Source organism: Bubalus bubalis, chromosome 1 (assembly GCF_019923935.1).
Source record: "Bubalus bubalis isolate 160015118507 breed Murrah chromosome 1, NDDB_SH_1, whole genome shotgun sequence".
Classification (NCBI taxonomy): domain Eukaryota; kingdom Metazoa; phylum Chordata; class Mammalia; order Artiodactyla; family Bovidae; genus Bubalus; species Bubalus bubalis.
Window position 1 is genome coordinate 177,461,257 of NC_059157.1, and position 23,918 is coordinate 177,485,174.

The 23,918-nt window shown below is 37.7% G+C and overlaps 1 protein-coding gene, 1 non-coding gene and 1 pseudogene across 3 annotated transcripts in view; 2 read left to right on the forward strand and 1 right to left on the reverse strand.

Annotated features, from left to right (window-relative positions):
* The window catches only part of STAG1 (stromal antigen 1), a 507,863-nt gene that overhangs the window by 108,034 nt on the left and 375,911 nt on the right, over nucleotides 1-23,918 (forward strand). Inside the window, exon 1 of one of the 2 annotated variants that reach the window (XM_044946850.1) lies at nucleotides 21,276-21,315. The exons of the other annotated variant lie outside the window; for it this stretch is intronic. The gene's annotated coding sequence lies outside the window, so the exon portion shown is untranslated. Of the gene's footprint in view, nucleotides 1-21,275; nucleotides 21,316-23,918 lie in introns of those variants that run through there. 2 annotated transcript variants of the gene reach the window in all.
* LOC102389597 lies at nucleotides 13,343-20,418 on the reverse strand (annotated as a pseudogene).
* On the forward strand, nucleotides 21,952-22,023 carry TRNAF-AAA. The gene has a single exon. It is a non-coding gene; the product is annotated as a tRNA-Phe (tRNA).

The window sequence follows — 23,918 nt, forward strand, 5'->3', positions numbered from 1 at the left end:
CTTCTCCCTTGCTTTTCGCTTCTCTTCTTTTCACAGCTATTTGTAAAGCCTCCCCAGATATCCATTTTGCTTTTATACATTTCTTTTCTATGGGGATGGTCTTTAAAGCCACCCAGTTTATGGTACATTCTTATAGCAGCTCTAGGAACCTTGGAAGTGTAAAATATAAGCATAAAAGATGAAAGAACTTACTTCTGTTTTTCTAGCTTCTGGCTTTTAAATTCTTTCGTTAGTAATTTTCTTAGTGGGATTGAACATTTATTGCATTTGAAGAATGTAAAAATATCATTGTTTTTATCAGAAAAAAAAATTTCCCCCTTTAAGGATTTATTGAAATTTCATTTGTTGCATGGATCAGTACCATGGTCAAAGAATGCTCAAACTACCACACAATTGTGCTCATCTCACACGCTGGTAAAGTAATGGTCAAAGTTCTCCAAGCTAGGCTTCAACAATACGTGAACCATGAACTTCCAGATGTTCAAGCTGCTTTTAGAAAAGGCAGAGGAACCCGAGATCAAATTGCCAACTTCTGCTGAATCATCGAAAAAGCAAGAGAGTTCCAGAAAAACACCTATTTCCGCTTTATTGACTATGCCAAAGCCTTTGATTGTGTGGATCACAGTAAACTGGAAAATTCTGAAAGAGATGGGAGTACCGGACTAGCTGACCTGCCTCTTGAGAAACCTGTATGCAGGTCAGGAAGCAACAGTGAGAGCTGGACATGGAACAACAGACTGGTTCCACAGAGAAAAAGGAGTGTGTCAAGGCTGTATATTGTCATCCTGCTTATTTAACTTCTATGCAGAGTACATCATGAGAAACACTGGGCTGGAAGAAGCACTAGTGGGAATCAAGATTGCCGGGAGAAATATCAATAACCTCAGATATGCAGATGATACCACCCTTATGGCAGAAAGTTAAGAGGAACTAAAGATCCTCTTGATGAAAGTGAAAGAGGAGAGTGAAAAAGTTGGCTTAAAACTCAACATTCAGAAAACGAAGATTATGGCATCTGGTCCCATCACTTCATGGGAAATAGATGGGTAAACAGTGGAAACAGTGCAGACTTTTATTTTTTTGGGCTCCAAAATCACTGCAGATGGTGATTGCAGCCATAAAATTAAAAGATGCTTACTCCTTGGAGGAAAAGTTATGACCAACCTAGACAGCATATTAAAAAAGCAGAGACATTACTTTGCCTACAAAGGTCCGTCTAGTCAAAGCTGTGGTTTTTCCAGTGGTCATGTATGGATGTGACAGTTGGACTGTGCAGAAAGCTGAGTGCCGAAGAATTGATGCTTTTGAACTGTGGTGTTGGAGAAGACTCTTGAGAGTCCCTTGGACTGCGAGGAGATCCAACCAGTCCATCCTGAAGGGAATCAGTCCTGGATGTTCATTGGAAGGACTCATGCTGAAACTCCAATACTTTGCCACCTGATGTGAAGAACTGACCCATTTGAAAAGACCATGATTCTGGGAAAGATTGAAGGCGGAAGAAGAAGGTGAAGACAGAGGATGACATGGTTGGATGGCATCACCTACTCAATGGGCATAAGTTTGAGAAAACTCCGGGAATTGCTGATGGACAGGGAGGCCTGGCGTGCTCCCGTTCATGGTGTTGCAAAGAGTCAGACACCACTGAGCAACTAACTGAACTGAACAGTCCCATGGAACTCCAGTATTCTTGCCTAGGAAATTCCATGGACAGAGGAGCCTGGCAGACTACAGTGCGTGGGGTTAGAAAAGCGTTGGGCATGATTTAGTGACAAAATAGCAGCAAGAACGAAGCAATGTTTTCAACCTTTGGGGGAAAGTCGAACAATCAGTTTATAAAATCAACTGTTTCTTTCTTCATGTTCTAGGATCTTATAATGAGGTGTATTTAGTGTACAGTTTGGGGGTTATTTTGGATTTTTCTCTTTACCTCCTGAAATAATATCAGTTAAGTCCCAAAATTAATATAGAGATTTATTCTCTGCATCGTTCACCTAGCTTCCCCAAATGCCAGTATCTTAATTATCACAGCACAATTATCAAAATGAAAAAATAAACTAATCCATATTATGAACTAGTATGCAGACCTTATTCATATCTCATCAGTTGTCTCACTAACATCCGTTTTCTGATCTAGGATCTAATCCAAGATCACGCATTGCATTTAGTTGTTATGCCTTTTCTTGACTGTGGCAGTTTCTCAGCCTTCAGTCTTTCATGACTTTGACGCTTTTGACAAATACCGGGTTTTTATTTTCTAGAATGTCCTTCAGTTTCGGTTCATATGATTATGATTAAACTCAAGTTTTTCTTTTTTGGCAAGAATACAATGGAACTGAAATTGTATCCTTTTTTGTTCCTCCTATCAGGAGGCTCCTGTTTTTATGTTGTTAAATAATTTTGACCCATTATTAGCAGTGTTAACTATGATTCCCTGGTTAAGGAAGGCTTGCCAGGTTTCTCCATTGTAGTGTCACTGTTTTCCTCTTTGTCATTAGTTAATATCTTGTACAAAGGAGATGCTTCGAGCCAATACTTTTCGTTATACTTTTGCCTACCAGTTTTGGTATCCATTAATGATTCCTGCCTGAAAAAGCAGTTATGATGTTTATTAAATGGTGATTTTTCTTCTTTTATCATTTCTTATACATTTATTCTACTGTGAGGAAAAGCTTTCCCTTCTCCCACATTTACTTTTTCATTCAATTTTTATTTATATCATTATGTACTGTTAGATGATTGCCTTGTTTTGGGGGTGGTAAGCTATTATAGTTCAGGTTTTTCTAATTATACTAGTCTTCAAGATTTAAAGAATTTTTCAGAATTTAAGATAAAATATTAGTTGTTCGTGGAACAGTAGATTTGAGGAGAACTCACAATAGCTCTCTGGATTTAAAGTAGCAAGACACAATTAGATACTTTAATTATTATTCAAATAAATAATGTTCAAATTTTCTAGATGTAAAAGAACTTTTCCTAAATCTATGCACAAAGCAGTGAATCCATAAAATTTCATATCTTTTATCTGGTTTGGACCTGTATTTTTTTTAACTTGAAGTATTAAATATTGTGGTAGTTTCAGATGTACAGCATAGTAATTCAGCATTTGTGCAGATTATATGCCATTATAGGTTATTATAAGATGATAGATATAATTCACTGTGCTATACCAGTATATTCTTGTTGCTTATCTATTTTGTATATATATAGTAGTTTGTGTCCCTTAATCCTGCACCCCTAATTTGACTCTCTCTCCTTCTGTGTCCCTTGTGGTAACCACAAGTTTTCTATGTTTGTGGGTTTGTTTTGTATATACATTCATCTGTATTAGTTTTGTAATTCCACATATAAGTTACATATAATATGTTTCTTTTTCTGACTAAATTCACTAAGCATAGTATTCTCTAGGTCCATTCTCATTGCTACAGATGACAGTAGTTTGTTCTTTTTATGTGACTGAGTAACAGGCTATTGTATATTCTTAACCCAGTGTCTGTTGATAGGCACTTGGGTTGCTTCCATGTCTTGGGTATTGTAAATAGTGCTGCTGTGACCACTGGGGTACATGTATCTTTTCAAGTTAAAGTTTACTTTTTTTTTTTTTTTCGGTATATGCCCAGGAGTAGAATTGTTGGATCATATGGTAGTTCTATTTTTAGTTTCTTAAAGGACCCTCCATGCTGTTTCCATGGGCTTTCTGGTGGCTCAGTGGTAAAGAATCCACCTGCCAATGCAGGAGACCCGAGTTCAATTCCTGGGTCAGGAAGATCCCCTGGAGGGAAAAGTGGCAACCCACTCCAGTATTCTTGCGTGGCAAATCCCTTAGACCGAGGAAAACTTAAGGTGGGCTCCGGTCCATGGGTCGCAAAAGAGTAGGACATGACTTAGCAACTAAGCAGCAACAACTTAATGTTTCCATAGTGCTGTTATTAATTACATTCCAATCAGCACTGAATGGACTCCCTTCTCTCTACATCCTCTTTAACATTTATTATTTATAAACTTTTTGATGATAGCCATTCTGACAGGTATAAGGTGATACTGCATTGTGGCTTTGATTTGCATTTCTCCAGTAATTAGCAGATGTGCCTGTTAGCCATCACTGTGTCATCTTTTGAAAAACTGGACCTCATTCTTTAAAGTTTGTTTAGTCATAAGGATTTATTAAGAACCCATTTCTTCCTGTTCATGAACCCATAGAATCTGTTTTTTCACTGCTTTTATCAAACTGAATAGGCGCATATTCCTCCCTCAACAACTAAGAATCTATCATGGATTCTGTGTGTTTTTTCTGTCTTACTGAATTTTGAGTTTCTTAAGAGCAAGCAGCATAAGTTTTCAATAATTAAACTTATTTTTAATTGTAGAATAATTGCTTTACAGTATTGTGTTCGTTTCTGCCAAACATCAACATGAATCAGCCATAGGTATACCTGTGTCCCCTGCCTCTTGATCTTACCTCCCTCGTCCCTCCCCACCCTACCCCTCTAGGTTGTTATAGAGCCCAGGTTTGAGTTCCCTGAGTCATACAGCAACCTCACTTTGGCTATCTGTTTTACATATGGCAATGTGTTTCCATGTTAACTTTGTTCATACAGCCCACCCTCTCCTTTCCCCCATCCATGTCCATGAGTCTATTCTCTGTGTCTCCATTGCTGCCCTGCAAATAGGTCATCAGTACCATCTTTCTAGATTCCATATTTATGTGTTAGTTTAGGTATTTGTTTTTCTCTTCCTGACTTACTTTGTTCTGTGTAATAGGCTCTAGGTTCATCCATCTCATTAGAAATGGCTCAAATGCATTCCTTGTTATGTCTGAGTAATAGTCCATTGTGGATATATACCACAGCTTTTTTATCTGTTCATCTGTCAATGGACATCTAGGTTGCTTCCATATCCTAGCTATTGTAAATAGTACTGCAGTGAACATTGGAGTACAGGTGTCATTTTCAGTTTTGGTTTCCTCAGGGCATATGGCTAGTAGTGCAATTACTGGGTCATATGATGGTTTTGGAGAAGGCAGTGGCACCCTACTCCAGTACTCTTGCCTGGAAAATCCTATGGATGGAGGAGCCTGGTGGCTCCATGGGGTCGCAAAGAGTCGGACATGACTGAGCGACTTCACTTTCACTTTTCACTTTCATGCATTGGAGAAGGAATTGGCAACCCACTCCAGTGTTCTTGCCTGGAGAATCCCAGGGACGGGGGAGCCTGGTGGGCTGCCATCTATGGGGTCGCACAGAGTCGGACATGACTGAAGTGACTTAGCAGCAGCAGCAGCATGGTGGTTTTATTCCTAGTTTTAAAAGAAATCTCTGTACTGTCTTCCATAAAGGGTGTATCAGTTTACATTTCCACCAACCGTGCAAGAGGGTTCCCTTTTCTCCACACCCTCTTCAGCACTTACTGTTTGTAAATTTTTTGATGGTGGCCATTCTAACTGGTGTGAGACTGACTCACTGTAGTTTTGACTTGCATTTCTCTAATAATGAATGATGTTGAGCATCTTTTCATGTGTTTATAAACCATTTCTATGTCTTCTTTGGAGAAACGTCTGTTTAGGTCTTTTGCCCAGTTGTTGGGTAGGTGTTTTGTTTTTCTCATATTAAGTTGTGTGAGCTTCTTGTATATTTTTTAAATTAATTGTCAGTTGTTTCAATTGCTATTATTTTCTCCCATTCTAAGGGTTGTATTTTCACCTTGCTTACAGTTTCTTTTGCTGTGCAAAAGCTTTTATGTTTAATTAGGTCCCACTTGTTTACTTTTGTTTTTATTTCCATTATTCTAGGAGGTGAATCATAGAGGATCTTGCTGTGGTTTATGTTACAGAGTGTTCTGCCTATGTTTTCCTCTTAAGAGTTTTGTAGTTTCTGGTTTTACATTTATGTCTTTAATCCATTTTGAGCTTTTCTTTGTATATGGTGTTAGGAAGTGTTCTAATTTTATTCTACATGTAGCTGTCCAGTTTTCCCAGCGCACTTACTGAGGAGACTATCTTTGCCCCATTGTATATTCTTGCCTCCTTTGTCAAAAATAAGGTGTCCATAGGTGTTTCTTGGGCTTATCTCTGGGCTTTCTTTGTTGTTCCATTGGCCTATATTTCTGTTTTTGTGCCAGTACCATACTGTCTTGATGACTGTAGCTTTGTAGTATAGTCTGAAGTTTCCTCCAGCTCCATTCTTCTTTCTCAAGATTGCTTTGATTATTCTGGGTCCTTTTTGCTTCCATATGAATTGTGAGATTTTTTTGTTCTAGTTCAGTGAAAACTGCCATTGGTAATTGGATAGGGATCGCATTGAATCTGTAGATTGCATTTGGTAGTTTAGTCATTTTCACAATATTGATTCTTCTACCTCAGAAACATGGAGTATCTCTCCATCTGTTTATGTCATCTTTGATTTCTTTTGTCAGTGTCTTATATTTTTCTGTATACAGCTCTTTTGTCTCCTTAGGTAGGTTTATTCCTAGATACTTTATTCTTGTTTCAGTGGTGAATGGGATTGATTCCTTAATTTCTCTTTCTGATTTTTCATTGTTAGTGTATAGAAATGCAAGTGATTTCTGTTTAATGATTTTTTATCCTGCAATGTTGGTAAATTCACTGATTAGCTCTAGTAAATTTCTTATAGTATCTTTAGGGCTCCATGTATCATTGTTGTCTGCAAACAGTGAGAGTTTTACTTTTTTTCTAATCTGGGTTCCCTTTATTTCCTTTTCTTCTCTGATTGCCATAGGTAGGACTTCCAAAAAATGATAGTGGTGAGAGTGGGCACCTTTGTCTTGTTCCTGATTTTAGAGGTAATGCTTTCAGTTTTTCCATTGAGAATAATGTTTACTCTGTGTTTATCATGTATGGCCTTTATTTTGTTGAGGTAGATTCCTTCTCTGCCCATTTTTTGAATTTTTATTTATTTTTTAATCATAAATGGGTACTGAATTTTGTCAAAGGCTTTCTCTGCATCTATTGAGAATATCATATGGTTTTTATCTTTCCTTTTGTTAAAACAGAGTGTCACATTGATTGATTTGTGTATATTGAAGGATCCTTGCATCCATGGGATAAACCCTACTTGACCATAGCAAGCACCATAATTTAAACATTTTTTGATACCAGCATTTTCTAACATTGCCTTGCATTTTGTAGATCAAATACCATTGGGGGCATTTAAATACCACTGGGGATATGGAATGGAGGGCTCCAGAAGAATATGGTCTTGTCTTTTTAAGTTTGTGGGATTATTCACCTGTGAAACTAAGCATGTAGAAAACTATTCCAGAATGTCTCCTGGAGACTACACATTCATCCCTAAACCAGAGAACAGAAGTATGCATTGTGCAGTGAGAAAAGTTTAATATGTTGCTTTTATTTTGAAAATTAGAATTACTGTTAGAAAGTTTGTTTTGCAAATTAATATTGTACAAGCTGATAAAAGAAACAGTGAATTGTAAATAGAAGAATATTGTGGAAATTTTGGCAGACAGGTATGTCAGTTAAGTATTTGCAATTGTATTCTCTCTTGTATACTTAGTACAGGATGATTCAGTGTAAGGAAGTTAATCTCCTTGGTGTTCATTTTTACTTATTAGCTGTCTTAAAGGTTGATGGCATTTTTAATCCTATTTAAATTTAGAGCAGGCCAATCAATAACATATTTGTAGTTGGTTAGTTGTATAATTTAATATTTTTAAAGATAATTTTAGAGGGCTAAAAGAGAAGGAAATGGCAACCCTTTCCAATATTCTTGCCTGGAGAATCCCATGTACGGAGGAGCCTGGTGGGCTACAGTCCACGGGGTCGCAAAGAGTCGGACACGACTGAGCGACTTCACTCACTCACTTCACTTAGAGGGCTATATATTTAAATTTATTTAATTTTAATTTTTTCTTAAAATGATAATGGATACATATTTGTAATGCTTTCTTAAAATTTTTTTTAAGTTAGATTAATAATAAAGATGAGCAAATGTCTTGACTGTGCCACAAATCCATGTATTATATTCATGCGGTCTTTGAAGTTTTGTTATTTGTTTCCAGTCTGCTCTGGTCTTGATGTAATACTTTATGTAAGATTCTTTTCTCTTAGTTCCATTTTGTGTTTGTAATTTTACTCCTGTTTGTTAGATTTGTCATTTTGCATCTGACTTTGGGTTCTGATTGCTTATCAAAACTCTAGTTTGGATCTGTTAAATTGATGCTTTTTTATTTTTCTACATTTTTCACATAGTACATCTGCCTGTTGAACTCTTGAAACTTAACTCAGGAGGCCTCAACCTTCTCTAGAGAGGAACCAGGGGTGAAGCTTACTGTACTCTGACTTCCTTTTGTAGTTTTGGTGCTGTACAGATTTACAGAAATGAGAAATCTCAGTCAAACTAAAAGGCAGTTTTTATGACAGCTATGTAACTGGTTAGAAATTATAGTGAGAAAAAGATCCCATGCACAATAGCTTTAAAAACTTCCCTTGTGGTCCAGTGGCTAAGACTCCACACTGCCAGTGCAAGGGCTCTGGGTTTGATCCTTGGTTAGGGAACTAGATCCCACCTGCTGGCACTAAGAGTTCACCTACTACAATTTTTTTTTTTTTTTTAAGATCTCACATGGTGCAACTAAAGCCAAATAAATAAATATTTCAAACAAACTTATAAATGAACTAGCAATTTACTTACAACTTTAGTGAGCTTCCCTGGTAGCTCAGTGGTAAAGAATCCACTTGCCATTGAAGGAGATGCAAGAGATGCAGTTTGATCCCTGGGTTGGGGAGATCTTCTGGAGAAGGGAATGACAATCCACTCTAGTGTTTTTGCCTAGAAAATTCCATGGGCAGACCATGGAGTTGCAAAGAGTTGGGGCACAATTGAGCGACTTAACACTTTCACTTACCACTTTATTAATGTTTTACACTTGCTAATAAGCCACCTTTCTGGGTGCCAGGTACTAGACATTTCCTTAGGAACAAGACGAGAAGACATTTCTCCCTGCTGGTGCTGCTGCTGCTAAGTCGCTTCAGTCGTGTCCGACTGTGCGACCTCATAGATGGCAGGCAGCCCACCAGGCTCCCCCATCCCTGGGATGCTCCAGGCAAGAACACTGGAGTGGGTACATTTCTCTCTAGAAGATCATAAAATCTCCTACAGAGCTAGAAATGCAAATGAATTACTTAAATTGCGTGGTGAATTGTTGTGAACTTAAAACTGCCCTAGGAAACTCAGTCAGGGGCTCTGTATCAACTTAGAGGGGTGGGATGGGTAGGGAGATGGGGGGGAGGTTCACGAGGGAGGGGATATATGTATACCTATGGCTGATTCATGTTGAGGTTTGACAGAAAACAAAATTCTATAAAGCCGTTATCCTTCAATTAAAAATAAATTAATAAAAAAGAAAAAGTAACAGAGTGGAGTGACAGAAGTAAAGAGCTGAAAGAAATTTGTGGAACTATTACTTACAAAATAATACATGATCACACACAGACACACACACACAGTACGCAGCAAAAGGTACTCTCAGTGGTACGTACAGCGTGGTATGAAAGCTTATTATAAGTGTGATTCTTAACCCTGCCTAGATTTCAAGAAGTTTAGAGCTTTCAAATTTGCTTCAGGAGGAGTAGGGTTTTATTGGGCATGAGGTAGTATTTGCACATGCACAGAAGCAGAAGAGAATTGGTTTTGTGAGAAATAACAAGCAGTTTGGAATTAGGAGTAAAGTAATGGAGAGGAGCAGTGAAAGTTGCGATCGTAGGAGAGTTTTAAGTTTCTTGCTGTTATCTCTTGGTTTTAGAGTTATAAGAACATAAAGTAATGGAAATATAAAAAGTAAAGGGAAAATGTGACTAGATGTGAAGAAGATAAGAAGGAAGAATTTGGGAAATAGTTTGAGGATGTTTATCATGGAACTGCATTTTCCAAGGGCAACATGTAAAGTTTTGGAAGAGTTTGGTCAAAACAGAAAAAAATTTGAAGCTCTTTGGATATGACAGGGGTCTTAATTTGGCTTGTCCTTTTCCCTTAGTGCCAGGACATTTTTCTGTGTGGTAGAGTTGTATGTGTGTATAAGATCACTTGTAGGGGGCTTTTTCAAACAACTTTCTTCCATTTCTCATATGCGCTGTTCCTCCATCTTATCCTTTAACCCCCTTGCTTGTCTTCTCACCTTCATCTGCCCAACATCTTAATGTCACTGCTAAATAAGTCAGTTACTGAGAATACTACTGTCAACTATTTTTGTGTTTGCTTTTAAAGAAAATGCTGCTGCTTTTGGTTTGTTAACTATCTGAGAATTCTCATGTTCAGTTTTGCAACTACTGCTTTTAAAAATGTATTTACATAATATACATGCATGGTCATATACTTTAATTGAACAAATTTTTACTAGGTTTCAGGCATTAAGAGTATGCTTTCATGTGTGCTAATTTGCTTCAGTCATATCTGACTCTGTGCGACCTTGTGGACTATAGCCCCTCCAGGCTCCTCTCTGTCCATGGGATTCTCCAGGCAAGAATACTGGAGTTGGTTGCCATGCCCTCCTCTAGGGGATCTTCCCAACTCAGGGATCAAACCCACATCTCCTGCATTGACAGGCGTGTTCTTTACCGCCAGTGCCACCTGGGAAGCCCCATTAAGAGTGTAACAGTGAGCAAAAAGAACAGGTACTTGGGCCTGCAGAGCTTTATGTTTTTATATACTTCTTTCTGTAGCTCAGTCTTAATATTTTTTAAAGTTACAGGCATTCTTCCAATTATTTCTCTCAGCAACCAAATGAAGCTTTTTTTTTTTGGGGGGGGGGGGGTTGCATTATTTCTGTTTGAGAGGTGAGAATACTGAGGCATGGTGAGTTACAGAGTTAGAAAGCTTAAGGCCCAGATGATCTGGATCCAGGGCCCAAATTCTTGAAGCCCTCTGCTATAATTCCTTTTGATTTTAAGGCTTTGTTACCTGGAGATGGTAAAAGAAGGGGATACTTTTTTAGAATATTTGAAGAGAAAAAGAGGACTAATGAACGAGTCAGCTTGCTGTTACCAGTGAACTGTCCCATTTAGCACGTAATCCAATTTTGGTGTAAGTTGTCTTGTCTCTTTAATATTTGAGATTTTGAGGATTAATGTTTTCTAAAGTTTATTACTCCTCCATATCCTGTGTCATAATAGTGCCTTTTTCCTATTGGCATCATCTTGTAGTAGGTATTGCTGTGTAACTTGGAGGTTTGAATTCTATTTTGGTATTCTTTTTATTCACTGAAATAACTAGAAAAAGTTTCTCATTTGTAGGCTACTTTTACTTAGAAAAGAGATTGGTACTTTGTTTTCTTGATTGAAATCTACTTAAATTCTTCATAGTATGATGTATACATTTATGTATTGGAAATTTTTTTTCTCTTAATATCTTTAATTTGCTATCATGAACATAGGTAACAATCATAATTCTAGTTAAAAGAGTAAATGAGTATAACATTTCTATGTTGGTACAGAGTAGTACTTCAGATCCCACCTGCAACATTCAGGATCTTCATTGCGAAAAACGCATGGGCTCTCTAGTGTGTGAGGGCTCAGTTGCCCTACAGCATGTGGGATCCTAGTTTGCTAGCCAGGGATTGAATCCTTGTCCCCTGCATTGCAGGGTGGATTCTTAAACTCTGGATCACTGGAGAAGTCCACAGTTTCAGAAACACTATTTGAATCATTGTTTTGCTTTGCAAATCATGTGTCACCCACTACCATCTACCACATGTGTATGTATATACACATTCACTGCTAAGAGATTCTCTAAGACAGCTCAGATAAAATTTTAGGAGTGATAAAATAGGGTCCTGAATTAATTAGATTGTAAGTCTGCCTGGAGAGTGAATTCCTCTGATTAAAGACTAGAACTTTGTACTCCACAGGTGATACTGCCTATAATTGGAAATAAGCTGTGCGATAGATACTGCTTTTTAACCCTTGTTCTTGAATCAGTTAATGAGAATTTATAAAACCGGGTGTTATTTAGGCAAGATACAGGCAGGTCATTATATTCTGAATTTTATTTTTCTTCCTGTCATCATCTTTGGCACAGTGCATGGTAAACAGATAGGGGCACTGCATATTTAAGTAGATGGGGCATTATGCCTCTGTATCTGTGTGTGTACACATGTGCTTAAATCCATGTGAGATCAGAAAATTGACCAAGGATATAAATTAACTCTGTGGAAAACTTTAATTGGCTAATAAGCTATTTACTATTTCTAAAAAAAAAGACTTTATTTTTAAGAGAAATTTTAGAATCACAGCAAAATTGAATGGAATATACAGAGACTATCCCATATATTCCTTGTCCCCAAGTACATACAGTCTCTTCCACTATCATCATCTTGTACCATAGCGATACATACGTGAGTTTAATTGATGAACTTACACTGACATGTCCTTATCACCCAGAGTGAACATTAGTGTTCACTTTTGGTGTTGTATAAACTATGGCTTTTTATAACTATATCATTATATGTGTCCATCATTATAGTATCATACAAAAAGTTTTACTGCTGTAAAAACCTTTTGTGCTCCACCTATTATCTCTTCTGCCCTGTAATCCCTGGCAACCACTGGTATTTTTAACGTCTCATAGTTTTGCCTTGTCAAGACTGCAGTGTAGTTGAAATCATGACGTATGTGGCAGTTTCAGATTGACTGCTTTCAGTTACTAATATGCATATGACTTTTCCTATGTCTTTTCCTGACTTGGTGACTCGTTCCTTTTAGTACTGAGTAATATTCCATTGTCTGCATGTACCACAGTTTATTTACCATTCATCTCCTGAAGAACATCATGGTTCCTTCCATGTTTTCACAATTTTGAATAAAACTACTAAACATCTTTATGTAGGTTTATGTGTGAAGATGAGTTTTTACTTCCTTTGGATATATACTTTGGAGCATGATTGCTGGAACATATGGTAAGAATATATGCAGTTTGTAAGAAACTGCCAGACTGTCATCCAAAGTTGCTATACCATTTTGCTTTCCTGCCAGCAGTGAATTTCTGTTGTTCCATTTACTTGTCAGCATTTGGTTTTGTCAGTCTTTTGGCTTTTCACCATTCTGAGTGTAGAAGTATCGTACTGTTTTTTATTTGCAGTTCCCTAATGACATAGGATGTTAAGTATCTTTTCGTATGCTTATATGCCAGCTGTGTAGTTTCCTTTTGAGGTGTTCGAGTCTTATACCCATATTTTAAGCAGGTTATTTGTTTTCTTATTGAGTTTTAACACTTCTTTATATATTTTGGATGCTTAAGATATTAGATTATAAACATATGGAAAATATTAAACAAAAATGTCTAGAGAAATATTATTTCCTTGTCTGTGACTTGTCTTTTCATTTTCTTGACAGTCCTTTGCTGAGCAGAAGTTTTAATTCTAGTAAGTCCAGTTCAACGATCATTTTCTCCTCATAGTTCGTGCCTTTGGTGCTGTATCTAAAAAGTCATCACCATATGCCTAAAAAATCATCACCATACCCAAGGTCATCTGGATTTTTCCATATGTTATTTTAAGAGTTTTACTTTTGAGTTTATATTTAGTTCTTTGATCCATGTTGAGTTAATTTTTTGAAGGGTTTAAATTCTTTTTCTTCCCACATGGATATCCAATTTTAACATCATATATTGAAAAGATGATGTTTTCTCCATTATATCACTTTGTTCAGTTGTCAAAGATCAATTGACTATATTTGGGTGGGTTGACTTCTGGGCTCTCTGTATTATTTTATTAATCTAGTTGTCTATTTTTTTTGTCACTATCATAGTCTTGATTGCTATAGACATATTAAAGCAAATCTTAAATTCAGATATTATCAGTCTTCTAATTTTGTTCTTGTTTTTGAATATTGTTTTGCCTCTTCTAGATCTTTTGCCCTCCAAATCAACTTTAGCACCAGTTTTCGATATATAGAAATTAACTTGTTATGCAGTCAACAAGGAATGTGTTGAATCTACGGACCAAGATGGGACTGACATCTTGACAATTTTGAGTCTTCCTATCTGAACCAGGAATAGCTATCTGCTTATTTAGTTCTTGGGCTTCTCAGGTGGCACAGTGGTAAAGAATCCACTTGCCAGTGCAGGAGATTCCAAGGACACAGGTTCCATCCCTGGGTTGGGAAGATTCCCCTGGAGTAGATAATGGTAACCTGCTCCAATATTCTTGTCTGAAAAATTTCATGGACAGAGGAGCCTGGTGGGCTATAGTCCATGGGATCACAAAGAATCAAGATGCAACTGAACACATATTTAGTTCTTAGATTTTTCATTGAAATTTTGGAGTTTTCCTTGTCTAGATCTTGTCCATATTGTTTTGGATTTATATTCAAATCTCTTTTTCCTGGTGCTGATGTAAATGGTTTGATGGATAGACAACATCACCAAATCAATAGACATGAATTTGAGCAAACTCTGGTAGATAGTGGAGGACAGAGGAGTCTGGTGTGCTTCAGTCCTTGGGGTCACAAAGAGTCAGACATGACATAGTGACTGAACAATGTAAATGGTGTATTAATTTCAAATTTCATTTGTTCATTTTATATATGAAAAATGGCTTTTTAGTTTTTTCAGGTTTTCTATATAGACAGTCATGTGATCTGCATACAAAGAAAGTTTGATTTCTTCCTTCCCGGTCTGTATACCTTTTATTTCCTTTTCTTATTGCTTTAGCTTGAATTTCTAGTACAGTGTTCAAAAGGAATGGTAAAAGATATCTTTGCTTTGTTCTTAAGAGGGCTAATTCTTCCCATTATGTATGTGTTAGGTGTAAGTTCAGGAAGTTCCCGTCTATTTTAGTTTAGTGAAAGTTCTTTTAAAAATTATGAATGTGTGTTGGATTTTATAAAATGTTTTTCCTGAATTTATTGATATGACTGTGTGGCTTTACTTCTTTGCCTCTTGTTGTGATGGGTTCCATTATTTGATTTTCAAATTTTAACTAGACATGTGTACCTGGGATAAAGGACGTTATTGGTGGCTCAGACGGTAAAGACTCTGCCTGCAATGCAGGAGACCAGGGTTCGATTCCTAGGTCAGGAAGATTCCTTGGAGAAGAAAATGGCAACCCAATCCAGTATTCTTGTCTGGAGAATCCCATGGACAGAGGAGCCTGGAAGGCTACAGTTCATGGTGTTCATTTCCAAGACAAACCATTCAGTATCACAGTAATCCAAGTCTATGCCCCAGTCACTGATGCTGAAGAAGCTGAAGTTGAACAGTTCTATGATGACCTAAAAGACCTTCTAGAACTAACACCAAAAAAAAAAAAAAAAAAGTCATTTTCATCATAGGGGACTAAAATGCAAAAGTAGGAAGTCAAAAGATACCTGGAGTAATAGATAAGTTTGGCTTTGGAGTACAAAATAAAGTAGGGCAAAGGCTAACAGAGTTTTGCCATGAGAATGCACTGGTCATAGAAACACCCTTTGCCAACAACACAAGAGATGGCTCGACACATGTACATCAGCAGATGGTCAGTACCGAAATCAGATTGAGTATATTCTTTGCAGCTGAAGATGGAGAAATTCTATACAGTTCACAAAAGCAAGACTGGGAGCTGAATGTGGCTCAGAGCATGAACACCTTACTGAAAAATTCAAACTTAAATTGAAGAAAGTAGGGAAAACCACTAGACCATTCAGGTATGACCTAAGTCAAATCCCTTACAATTACACGGTGGAAGTGACAAAGAGATTCACGGGATTAGTTCTGATAGAGTTCCTGAAGAACTATGAACAGAGTTTTGTGACATTGTTCAGGAGGCAGTGATCAAAAGCATCCCCTAGAAAAAAACATGCAAAGAGGCAAAATGGTTGCCTGAGGAGTCCTTACAAATACTGAGAAAAGAGAAGCTAAAGGCAAAGGAGAAAAGGAAAGATATACCCATCTGAATGCAGAGTCAAAGACTAGCAAGAAGAGATAAGAAAGCCTGCCTTATTGATCAGTGCAAAGAAATAGAGAAAAACAATAGAATGGGAAAGACTAGAGATCTCTTCAAGAACATTATAGAGAACCTGGAGCATTTCAGGCAAATACGGGCATAATAAAGGACAGAAATGGTATGGACCTAACAGAAGCAGAAGACATTAAAAAAAAAAAAGGGTGACGAGTACAAAGAAGAACCATACAAAAAAGATATTAATGACCCAGATAACCACAATGATGTGATCACTCACCTTGAGCGAAACATCCTGGAGTGTGAAGTCAAGTGGGCCTTAGGAAGCATCACTACAAACAAAGGTAGTGGTGTTGATGGAATTCCAGATGAACTATTTCAAATTCTAAAAGATGATGCTGTGAAAGTGCTGCACTCAGTATGCCAGCAAATTTGGAAAACTCAGCAGTGGCCACAGGACTGGAAAAGATCAGTTTTTATTCTAATCTAGAAAAGGGGAAGTGCCAAAGAATGTTCAAACTACTGCACAGCTGAACTCTTCACATGATAGCAGAGCTCAAAATTCTCCAAGTGAGGCTTCAACAGTATGTGAACTGAGAACTTCCAGATGTTCAAGAAATGTTCAAGATGTTCAGATGGATTTAGAAAAGGCAGAAGAACCAGAGATCAAATTGCCAACATTGGCTGGATCATTGAAAAAGCAATAGAGTTCCAGAGAAACATCTGGAACATCTGTTTTATTGACTACACCAAAGCCTTAGACTTTGTGGATCACAACAAACTATGGAAAGTTCTTAAAGAGATGGGAATACCAGATCACCTTGCCTGCCTCCTCAGAAACCTGTGTGCGGGTCAAGAAGCAATAGTTAGCACTGGACATGGAACAACAGACTGGTTCCAAATTGAGAAGGGAGTATATCAAGGCTGTATATTGTCACCCTACTTACTTAATTTACATGCAGAGTACATCATGTGAAATGCTGGATTGGATGAAGCATGAACTAGAATCAAGATTGCCATAATAGATATCAATAACCTCAGATATGCAGATGACAGCACCCTTATGGCAGAAAGTGAAGAAGAACTAAAGAGCCTTTTGATGAAAGTAAAAGAGGAGTGAAAAAGTTGGCTTAAAGCTCAACATTCAGAAAACTAAGATCATGGCATCCAGTCCCATCACTTCATAGCAAATAGATGGGGAAACCATCTAAACGGTGGCTGCAGCCATGGAATTAAAAGACATTTGCTCCTTGGAAGAAAAGCTATGGCTAACTTAGACAGCATATTAAAAAGCAGAGACATTACTTCGCCAACAAAGGTCCTTCTAGTCAGAGCTATGGTTTTTCCAGTAGTCATGTGTAGTTGTGAGAGTTGGACCATAAAGAAACCTGAGCGCCAAAGAATTGATGCTTTTGACCTGTGGTGTTGGAGAAGACTCTTGAGAGTCCCTTGAACTGCAGGGATGTCAAACCAGTCCATCCTAAAGGAAATCAGTCCTGAATTTTCATTGGAAGGACTGATGCTGAAGCTTCAATATTTGCTACCTGATGCTAAGAACTGACTCATTGGAAAAGACCTTGATGCTGGGAAATATTGAAGGCGGGAGGACAAAGGCTGACAGAGGATGAGATGGTTGGATGGCATTACTGAATCAATGGGCGTGAGTTTGAGGAAGCTCTGAGAGTTGGTGATGGACAGGAAAGCCTGGAGTGCTGTAGTTCATGGGATTGCTCATGAGTGAGCAGCTGAACTGAACTGTACATGGGATAAATCTCGCTTGTGGTACATACTTTTTAAAATACATTTAAAATTTTTGATTTGCTATTACTTTGTTGATGGTTTTGTATCTGTGTTGATGAGAGAGAGAGTGGTCTGTAATTTTCTTGCAGTGTGTTTGTCTAATTTTGATGTTAGGGTAATACTGTCTCATAAAATGAGGTAGGAAATATCTCCTCTCCTTTCATCTTTTGGAAGATATGGTAGAGACTTGGTTATAGCTTCTTCCTTAAATGTTAGAATTTGCCAGTGAACCTATCTGGGTTTGGTTCTTTATGTCGTGGCAGGTTTTAAAACATGGATGCAGTTTCTTTTATAGATATAGGCCAGTTTATATTGCCTGTTTCTTGTGAGTTTTGGCATATTTTATCTTTCAAATATTGGGTCCATTTCATCTCTGTTTCACATCTTGTGAGTATACTCATGGTATTCTGTTATTACCCTTTTTGTGTTGTCGTTTTCTGTAATGATAGTCCATTTTTTATTTCTGATATTGTGTCCTTTTTTCTTAGTTAGCCTAGGTGGATGTTTATTAATTTTTATAGATCTTTTCAAAGAACCAGTATTTGGTTTTAGTCACTTCCATCATTGTTGACTTACTATTGTACAACTTCTTTGCCTTTTGCTCTAGTTTTTATTATTTCTTTTCTAATGCTTAGTTTTTATTTGCTTTGTTCTCCCCTGCCCCCCACCTCGCCCCCCCAGTTTCCTAGGTTGGAAGATTAGACGATTGATTTTAGATTGTCTTCTTTTCTGCTACATGCAGACAGTGCTATAAATTCTCTGTAAGCTGCTTTGGCTGCATCCTAAAAATTTTGATGAGTTGTATTTTCATATTCATTCAGTTTTAAATTTAATGTTTTAAAATTTCTGATGAGATTTCTCCTTTGACTCGTGCTATTTAGAAGCATGTTGTTTAATTTCCAGGTGTTTTGTGATTTTTCCAACTATCTATTAATGATTTCTAATTTAATTCCATTGTAGCCTGAGAGCATGCATTGTATGATTTCTGCTTTTCCAAATTTGTTAAGGAATTTTTTATGGTCCAGAATGTTATCTGTTCTGATGAATGTTCCATGTGAGCTTGAGAGAAATGTGAATTCTGCTGTTGTTGAATGAAACAGTTTATAGATGTCAATTAAATACAGTTGATTGATCGTGTTATAGAGTTCACTTGTGTCTTTATTGATTTTCTGCCTGCTTTTTACTATTTTTGTTGCCGTTCTTTATCCCTCAGAAGTTTGACAAAATGAGAGGAACAGCTCTTTTACATTCTGTTTTGAGCGTGAGAACTGATGGGAGAAGTGAAAGAGTTAGGAGCCCTGAGAAGAAGTGCTCAGCTTAGAAGATAACCTTGGGAATGATGAGAAATGTACCTTTAGAGTGTGTGTGTGAGAGAGAGAGATATGTATGTGCTTTTTCAGGTGTAGTATCTTTCCAGGTGGCTCAGTGGTAAAAACTGCCTGCCAGTGCAGGATATTTGCATTTGATCCCTAGTCAGGAGGATCCTTGGAGGAGGGCAAGGCAACTCATTCCAGTATTTTGGCCTGGAAAAAATCCCATGCACAGATGAGCCTCATGGGCTATAGTTGGGTCACAAAAAATTAGACACAGCTGAGCACGCATGCATCTTTAAAACCAACATAATTCAGAAAGAATGGGGAATATTCTTTATTGAAAGTGAAATTTAGCACAGTGTCTAGCATGTAGGTAGATGGTTTAATGAATGTTGGATGTTCTCAGTAAAGAGAAAAAAACAATACCAAGTTAGTTATAGAGTGATACCAATTTATGGGTGACTACCTATAAAAATGAAATAGAGGACTATATGACCAATGATAAATTTATAAGATTTCTGGAATGACAAGAGAAATGTTTAGAATGGCTTATGAAAAATGTAGTAAGTACAAACAGGAGTGTTTTGTTTTTTTGATTGCTTAACTGATTTTAATAACATGACATAAAGCCCCTACACTTGATATAATTGTTATGCAAAATACATAGATGAATACTGTCTTCTTTTAAAAATATAAAATAAATAAGCAAGACGTGAAAATAGGCAAGTTTCCATTAAATAAATGAAAAATTTTAAAAAAGTTTTTCTTTCCATTTCATTTGAAGAAGGGAAATTATCATTTTAAACAAAATACAAGTTTATTAAACAAACTAAAAAATTATATAAAATGTTTAACTTTCATCAGCTTCAAGGTTTATGTTACTCCCAGATTTTGCATGTAACTGACAGAAGATGAGATGGTTTGGATGGCATCACTGACTCAATGGACGTGGGTTTAGATAGACTCTGGGAGTTGGTGATGGACAGGGAGACCTGGCTTGCTGTGATTCATGGGGTTGCAAAAAGAGTTGGACATGACTGAGCAACTGAACTGAACTTTCAAATCTGCTAACACCCACTGAATTGATTCCATTCTGGATTCTAAGGCATCAGTTTCTTCTTGCAAATTTTTCTTTGCTTCTTCTAACATTTCTTGTGTTTCTTCTTGAGAATGATTAATGAAAACATCGCCAATCTGATAAGGTATCATTAAGCAGTCGTCATCTGCAAGCATGATGTCCTCACAGACATCTTCTAAATTTTGGAGTTGTTTCTTTTTTTACTTCTATTTCTTCCTTCAGCTCTGTGATTCTATTTGTATTCTGTGCAAATTTTTTTTATCTTTGTTGATCTTCAAAAGTGACATTGACATCTTCTGCAGCCGTCTTCTTCATGGTGGCTGCCATCTTGGTAAACATGAGTTTTAAAGCTATGATTAGAACAGAAATAAGATTAAGGGATGGTAAAATGTTAAGTGAAAAATTGGTATGCATCATTTTTATATACCTTCTCCACCAAGGGAAATTTTTTTCCTTGAGAGCTGTAGAGAGCCAAATATATAGGTTTATAAGACAAAGTTGGTTGTGTTTAGTAAAATGAGACTTAATTAAAAATGGGGAATAGAGAATAAGAGTGCATTGGGTTATTTTACTTAAGTAAAGTACTCATAAAATGAGATTCTCAAAATTTTGCAGATGTCCTGAAACCATCACTAGACCTCTTGTTTCTTGATCCCAAAACCTGGTGTTCATATATGCTAAGTCACTTCAGTTGTGTCTGACTCTTTGCAGCTCAGTGGACCATAGCCCATCAGGCTGCTCTGTCCAGGCAAGAATACTGGAGTGGGTTGCCTCGCCCTCCTCCAGGAGATTTTCCTGACTTCAAGGATTGAACTCATATCTCTGATGTCTCCCTCATTGGCATGCGGGTTCTTTACTACTAGTGCCACCTGGGAAGCCCCTAAGGAAAAAAAAAACCTAGCAGTGGACTTTACTCTCTGAGCAGGAATATTAAATGCAGGAAGGTAAGCTGAGTGTTCTGCCTTTTAATGTTGTATTGGTATAAAACTAAAGCTATAGTAGGTTTATGCTTAGCTGCTCAGTTGTGTCCGACTCTTGCAACCCCACAGATTGCAGGCCTCCAGGCTCCTCTGTGCATGGGGTTTCCCAGACAAGAATACTGAAATGGGTTGCCATTCTGTTCTCCAGGGGATCTTCCCACCCAGGGATCAAACGCAGGTCTCCTACATTGCACGTGGATTCTTTAAGAGCTGAACTACCAGGGAAGCCCCATACTGTGTTTATGTAAGTTTAAAGTATATATTAAAATGTTTTTCTGATTAAGGAAGACAGATCCTTAAGGATCTAAATACACTTATGACACATAAGTATTAACAAATGGTATAGAATTTCCACAGTGCTTTTTCCAAGTAAAAAATGTAAATTGCATATAAACATGTAAAGCATTCCATATTTGTATTTCTTATTAAACTTGTGTAAGTTTGTATACTTACAGAAATCAGGTATTTTGTTTCTTCTCACTTTTTTCTTTTTCAAAATATTGTAGTTACTCATTTTAGTTCCTTTCCGTTTTGAGAATTATCTCAGTTATTTGAGATTTTATTTGAGAATTAAATGAGTTTCTGCAGACGATCCTGGTTGGATTTAGAAGTTAGTTGTCGTTTGGGTATGTTGTTCAACCCCCAGATTCTGTTATGCTGTCGCTTTCTAGTCAGTCCTCTTTTACCCCAGTCTCTAACAACCACTGGTCTGTTCTGTTCTCTGTGGTTTTCTCAGTGTCTTGTAAGTGGAATTCTACAGTAAGTACATAGTCTGTGTACTTGAGACTCATTTAATTGTTGAATAGTATTCCATCTTGTGAATGTGCTAATCGTATAATTATAATCTTTTAATTAAGGATAGTTTGGAGATGTTTGGACTTCCCTGGTGGCTCAGACGGTAAAGCGTCTGCCTAAAATGCGGAAGACCCAGGTTCAATCCCTGGGTTGGGAAGATCTCCTGGAGAAGGAAATAGTAACCCACTCCAGTATTCTTGCCTGGAAAATCCCACGGACTGAGAAGCCTGATAGGCTACAGGGCACGGGGTCGCAAAGAGTTGGATGCAACTGAGCGACTTCACTTTCACTTTCACTTTGGGGATGTTTACAGTTTCTGGCAGTTATGAATAAATTACTACGAGCATTTGATTATTAATGCACCTTTTTTTTTTTTTGTAAGAACATAAGCTTTCTTTGAACTTTGCCACCTAGGAGTGGCATTGCTTTCAGTTCCCTTCAGTTCAGTCACTGAGTCGTGTCCTACTCTTTGCGACCCCATGAACCTCAGCACGCCAGGCCTCCCTGTCCATGACCAACTCCTGGAGTTCCCTCAGACTCATATCCATGAGTCGGTGATGCCATCTAACCACCTCATCCTGTGTCGTCCCCTTCTCCTCCTGCCCTCAATCTTTCCCAGCGTTAGAGTCTTTTCACATGAGTCAGCTCTTTGCATCAGGTGGCCAAAGTATTGGAGTTTCAGCTTCAACATCAGTCCGTCCAGTGAACACCCAGCACTTATCTCCTTTAGGATGGACTGGTTGGATCTCCTTGCAGTCCAAGGGACTCCTATTAAGAGTCTTCTCCAACACCACAGTTCAAAAGCATCAATTCTTCAACACTCAGCTTTCTTTATAGGCCAACTCTCACATCCATACATGACTACTGGAAAAACCACAGCCTTGACTAGACAGAGCTTTGTTGACAAAGTAACGGATCTGCTTTTTAATATGCTGTCTAGGTTGGTCATAACTTTGCTTCCAAAAGAGTAAGTATCTTTTAATTTCATGGCTGCAATCACCATCTGGAGTGATTTTGGAGCCCGCCCAAATAAAGTCAACCACTGTTTGCACTATTTCCCCATCTATTTGCCATGAAGTGATGGGACCAGATGCCATGATCTTAGTTTTTAGTTTTCTGAATGTCGAGCTTTAAGCCAACTTTTTCACTCTCCTCTTTCACTTTTATCAAGAGGCTCTTTAGTTCTTCACTTTTCTGCATAAGGGTGGTGTCATCTGCGTATCTGAGGTTATTGATATTTCTCCCGGCAATCTTGATTCCAGCTTGTGCTTCCTCCAGCCCAGCGTTTCTCATGATGTACTCTGCATAGAAGTTAAGTAAGCGGGGTGTCAATATGCAGCCTTGACGTACTCCTTTTCCTATTTGGAACCAGTCTGTTGTTCCATGTCCAGCTCTCACTGTTGCTTCCTGAACTGCATACAGGTTTCTGAAGAGGCATGTCAGGTGGTCTGGTATTCCCATCTCTTTCAGAATTTTCCACAGTTTATTGTGATCCACACAGTCAAAGGCTTTGGCGTAGTCAATAAGGCAGAAATAGATGTTTTTCTCGAACTCTCTTGCTTTTTCGATGATCTAGTGGATGTTGGCAATTTGATCTCTGGTTCCTCTGCCTTTTCTAAAACGAGCTTAAACATCTGGAAGTTCACAGTTCATGTATTACTGAAGCCTGGCTTGGAGAATTTTGAGTGTCACTTTACTAGCGTATGAGATGAGTGCAATTGTGCAGTAGTTTGAGCATTCTTTGGCATTGCCTTTCTTTGGGATTGGAATGAAAACTGACCTTTTCCAGACCTGTGGCCACTGCTGAGTTTTCCAAATTTGCTGACATATTGAATGCAGCATCATCTTTTAGGATTTGAAATAGGTCAACTAGAATTCCATCACCTCCACTAGCTTTGTTCATGGTGATGCTTCCTAAGGCTCACTTGACTTCACATTCCAGGATGTCTGGCTCTTGTTGAGTGATCACACCATCATGATTATCTGGGTTATGAAGATCTTTTTTGTATAGTTCTTCTCTGTATTCTTGCCACATCTTCATAATATCTTCTG